Raw genomic sequence first — 5,871 nt, forward strand, 5'->3', positions numbered from 1 at the left:
TTTTTGGCACCGTTGCCGGGGAGTTGTTTGTTTAAGATTGATTTCTTGATTATTTTAGTTGTTTATAGTTTTATCTTTGTTATCTTTTCATTTTGTGTTTGTTTGTTCTTTTTAGGTACTCTTAATCTTTTATGAGAAGAGCTAGAAGCACAAATGACACATCCTTATTGTTTAATCCTAAAATTGAGAAATTTTGTAAAGCCAACAAGAAAGAAACCAGGAAAAGGAAAGAAGCCTTGAGAGAAACTGAAATTGAAGCAGACATGGCTGATGAAAGAATTAGAATTGGTGGTAATGCTGGGAATGATCGAAATAATAAAAATGTAGCCCAAGGTGAAGAGGTTGTAAATGCTAATGTGCCTAGGGGAAGTATGATGGATCATGCTTTTCCTCGTTTTGATGATTTGAGAGAGAGTATAGCAAGACCAAGAATTGATGCAAATAGTTACAAGATGGATTTTGGAGTTCTTCAAATGATTCAAAATTCCCAATTTTGGGGACATCCTTCTGAAAATCTGCACACACATCTAAAGAAGTTTGCTATGATTTGTGATATGCAAAAACAACCTGGAGTGTCTGATGATGCAGCAAGATTGAAGCTATTCCCGTTCTCTTTGAAAGATAGAGCATTGGATTGGTTTGATTCTTTACCTCACAACTCCATTACAAATTGGGAGCAACTCACTGATACATTTCTTGCACAATATTTTCCACCTGGAAAAACTCAAGAATTGAGGAATCAAATGACAGCTTTTAGACTAAGAGAAGATGAAACTCTCTATGAGTCATGGATGAGATGGAAGGAATTAGAGAGACAATGCCCACATCATGCCATTCCAAAATGAATGATAAACCAGAATTTTTAAACAAATGTCACTCCTGCAATTAGAGGGATTATTGATGCTCAAACAGGAGGAGAATTTATTATGAAGCATGAAGATGAAGCTTATGAGCTATTGGAGAAAATTGCAAAGAATACTCATCTTTGGAGTAGTCTAAGAGGACCAGCTCCAACTCAAAGGAGGCAAGCTGCTGGAATGTATGACCTTGATCCGTTCAACATGATTAATGCAAAGTTTAATGCACTTACAAATGTTTTGGCTAAGAAGATGGAAGATTTAAGTATGTTGGTTAGTTCATCATCATCATCTGGAAGTTCACAACAAGTTGCTTATGCAGAAGGAACTACCAGCTGTGGAGTAGACTATGGAGAGCAAGCTGCATATGTTGGTAATTATGGAAACAAACAAATGGGGAATCCTTACTCTCAAACTTATAATCCAACTTGGAGGAATCATCCCAACTTTTCATGGGGAAATCAGCAAAATCAAGTCCCAAATCAGAATCTTCAGCCACAACAGCAACAAGGAATTCCATATCAGCAAAATAGGCAACCATTGCCTAATTTTCAACAGAGAAACATGAATCCTGCACCTCCACCAAAACAGCAAGAACAAAGTTCCACCACAGAAGCTTTATTACAACAGATTCTTGCTAACCAAACTAAGCATGATGAGGAGATGAGAGAGATGAAAGCAAGGCTAGAACAGATGCAAACACATAACAGAATGTTGGAAAATCAGATTGCACAACAAGCATCTTCCTCAGGTACCAAGTCTTTTGGAAAACTTCCAAGTCAACCAGAAAACCCAAGAGAGCAGTGTCAAGCTATTACTTTAAGAAGTGGGAAAGTTGTAAATAATGAGAAGAGTGAAAAAAGTGAGAAGAGAGAAAATGAGGAAGAAATTGATGAAACTGAAAAACAAAAAAGTGAAAAAGAAAGTGCAGAAAAATGTAAAGAGAAAATTGAAGAAAAGGAAGAGAAGTATATACCTCCAGAGCCTTACAAGCCACAACTTCCCTTTCCACAAAGATTTCAAAAAGCCAAGCTTGATAAGCAATTTGGAAAGTTCTTAGAGGTTTTGAAGAAGCTATACATAAATGTGCCTTTTATTGATGCTCTTTCACAAATGCCCTCTTATGCAAAATTCTTAAAAGAAATTCTCTCAAACAAGAGGAAACTTGAAGACCATGAAACTGTAGCTTTGACAGAAGAATGCAGTGCTATCCTCCAAAGGAAACTTCCTCCAAAGCTCAAGGATCCAGGGAGTTTTTCAATTCCATGCCACATTGGGGAATCATGTTCTACAAAAGCTTTATGTGATTTAGGGGCTAGTGTTAGCCTCATGCCCCTCTCCATTTATGAGAAGCTCAATATGGGAGATCTAAAACCAACCCACATTTCTCTTCAGTTAGCTGACAGATCAATTAAGTATCCTGAAGGGATTTTGGAGAATGTGCCTCTGAAGGTTGGGAAGTTCTATATACCTGTTGACTTTGTCATCTTGGACATGGAAGAGGATTCTAATATTCCAATTATCTTGGGAAGACCCTTTCTAGCTACAGCAGGAGCATTGATTGATGTTAAGGGAGAAAATTTGACTCTTAGAGTTGGTGAAGATCAATTGGTTTTCAATATTAATAACACTATGAAGAAGCATCATTCTGAAGCTGATACTTGTTTGAGAATTGATATCATTGATGAGCTGGTTGAAGAACACTTCAGAAAGAGATATCCGGAAGATCCACTTGAAAATTGCTTGGTTCATGGAGGAGGTATAGATTATGACAACCCTCATGTGGCTGCATATGCTCAACATTTAGAGGGAAGTCCACCAATCATTTCTGCTCCAATTTTCCAACTCACACAAAAGGAAATAGTCGAATCTAAGCAACCATCATTCAAGGAAGAAGATGCACCTAAGGTAGAACTTAAGCAACTTCCTTCTCAGCTCAGGTATGAATTTCTTGGCACCAATAACACTTATCCAGTAATTGTAAATGCAAACTTGAGTACTTTAGAGGTTGATAAGTTGTTAAGAGTGTTGAGGCAATTTAGGAAAGTTTTAGGATATACCATAGATGACATTAAGGGAATAAGCCCACACTTTTGCATGCACAGAATTATTTTGGAAGAAAATTGTAAGCCATCTATTGAACATCAGAGGAGGTTGAACCAAAATATGAAAGAAGTAGTTAAAAAGGAAATTTTAAAGTTGCTTGATGCAGGGATCATATATCCTATCTCAGACAGTACTTGGTTGAGTCCAGTACATGTTGTCCCAAAAAAGGGTGGAATGACAGTGGTCAAAAATGAAAATAATGAATTAATTCCCACCAGAACAGTGACTAGTTGGCGAATGTGCATAGATTACAGAAAATTAAATATTGCCACTAGAAAAGATCATTTTCCACTTCCCTTCATTGATCAAATGTTAGAAAGACTGGCTAGGCATTCTTATTTTTGCTATTTAGATGGATACTCAGGTTTTTTTCAAATCCCTATCCATTCAAATGATGAAGAGAAAACCACTTTTACTTGTCCATATGGAACCTTTGCTTATAGGAGAATGCCATTTGGGTTGTGCAATGCACCAGCCACTTTTCAAAGGTGCATGATGGCAATCTTCTCAGATTTCATTGAAGATATAATGGAGGTTTTTATGGATGACTTTTCTGTTTACGGATGTTCATTTCACATATGCTTGGCTAACCTTTCTAAAGTTTTGCAGCGATGTGCAGATACTGACCTTGTGTTAAACTGGGAAAAGTGTCATTTCATGGTTCAGGAAGGGATAGTGCTTGGACATTTGGTGTCTAACAGAGGAATAGAGGTTGATAAAGCCAAGGTTGAAGTAATAGAGAAGATGGCTCCTCCTACCAATGTCAAAGGAATTCGAAGTTTTCTAGGACATGCCGGGTTCTACAGACGCTTTATCAAGGATTTTTCTAAAATAGCCAAACCTTTGTCTAATTTGTTAAGTCATGACATACCATTTGTATTTGACCAAGAGTGTTTGGATGCCTTTTGCAGGTTGAAGCAAGCTCTTATCACTGCACCAATCATGCAACCACCTGATTGGAGCCTACCTTTTGAAATTATGTGTGATGCTAGCAACTATGCAATTGGAGCTGTTCTTGGTCAAAGAAAAGACAAAAGGTGTGACACCCCTTACTCGTGTACAGTATACCCGAGTAAGTAATGCCACACGGTGTACTGGCACACTCTAATATACCTTACTTAATTTGTGTCATGCTTTTGAAGTTAATTTATGAAATATGATTTATTTTAACCATTTATCAAAAGTATTATTCATTTGAGGTTCCGAAGATTTTAAAGAAAATCCGGCAGAGTACCGGCTAAAAATGGAGAAAACAGTTCTTCGGAACCTGCTAAAAACACTTACAATAAACAAATTCATTCATTCTCAACTCCAATATCATCATAAAACTCAATATCAAGATCTCAACAATTTTTCAATTTCAGGTCTCAACAACCTTTTCATTTGGTCAAACATCCCTTTCTCAGGGTTCTCATATATATAAACAACCATTAAATACTCAAATTAATACCATACATGACCATAAATCTTTATTATTTACATAAAACTCAAAATACATTACATAAATCCCAAATACATATGAGAAATACAAATTTAATTACAAAATGACAAAATGACATCTAGTGTCCTACCAATGCACTGCAGGTGACGAGGTGACACGGACACTGTGCAGAACTGCAGGATGGACTCACCCAGTCTATGGTCTACTGGGCTCACGATCTGTATCTCCAGAACCTACGCGTGGCAAAAGCAACGCGCTAAGCAATAATGCTTAGTGGTGCAATAATATAATAAAAGAAAATAGCAAGAAAATAAATGTGTATGCTTTCTTTGTTTGGTATTGGTATATTCATTATTTCATTAACGTTGTTCACTTTTATTCATTTGGTTGCCCCAAGTAAACCTACACTAGGCATCGGATGGATAACGAGTAAAGCGCACGGGTATCAAGTACCTCGGCGTCACACCATCGGTCACATATGCATCTCGGTGTGCAGCGAGCACTAACAAGTAAATATATCGAGCACAAGGCCAAAGCTCAATACAAAGTCAGAATGGCTAAAAGCCATAAAATCACAGAATGGCATATTGCCATGTGCAGTACTGCTAACTGAACCCTATTGGCATGCCAAACTATCCAAACCAATCTTGTTAGGTATACTAGGGCATTTGAAACTTTTAAATTCTTTAATTTGTGAATTTCAAATTTTTAGTGTCACTATTCATCTTATTGGTCAACAAAAATGTTGACTTTTAGAATAAAAATATGTACGTTGACTTTGGCACTCCCAACATACCACATTTTGTGTTTAAAACTTGTTGGCATTAAGTGTTAATACCATTTCAAAGTGTAAACCAACACAAGCAGAATTTTCAGTTTGGTGAGTCAACTTCACTGTTCCATTGGACACTGTTACTGTGGAAATTTGAAGAAATGTAAAACATGAAAGTTGTTCCTTATTTTGTCTAGTTGAATTTCTTTTTTTGAATCACTCCATTTGGAGTCTTGTAGCTCCAGATATGGTCCAAAAACCACAGCTGGCCGGATTTGCATTCTGCAGAAAAATACCATATCTACAGTGCATGAACAGTGACTGGAACCACTTGTTTGGATGGGTTCTGGCCATAATTTGGGGTAGGTTCCTTCATGAAAGTTGTTTGTCTATGTATTAACTTGTTTCTGTAAAACTTTCAGGTCAATTGACCAAATCTACAGTGAGTTATGGCTAAATGAACAGTTACTGTTCATTTGGTCAATTCTGCAGAATCAGTTTCAGGGTATCCGGATTGGGGCCAAGTTTTGGTCCTCTTGCTTTGGTCTTTTGGGCATGGTTTCTTCAGCAAAAATGTGCCATTATAAACCTAGTTTCATGTCCAATTGGCCAAACATCAATTGGACTAACACAACCAAAGTTATGGCTGTGTAATTGGACTGAAATTTTAGTCCATTTCTGCTGTCCTAGGGCAG

At 37.1% G+C, this 5,871-nt stretch overlaps 1 non-coding gene across 1 annotated transcript; it reads right to left on the minus strand.

The window, feature by feature from the left end:
• Positions 1-728: 728 nt before the first annotated feature.
• On the minus strand, positions 729-835 carry LOC131182576 (small nucleolar RNA R71). Its single transcript, XR_009150840.1, has one exon. It is a non-coding gene; the product is annotated as a small nucleolar RNA R71 (small nucleolar RNA).
• Positions 836-5,871: the final 5,036 nt, after the last annotated feature.

Source organism: Hevea brasiliensis, chromosome 8 (assembly GCF_030052815.1).
Source record: "Hevea brasiliensis isolate MT/VB/25A 57/8 chromosome 8, ASM3005281v1, whole genome shotgun sequence".
Taxonomy (NCBI): domain Eukaryota; kingdom Viridiplantae; phylum Streptophyta; class Magnoliopsida; order Malpighiales; family Euphorbiaceae; genus Hevea; species Hevea brasiliensis.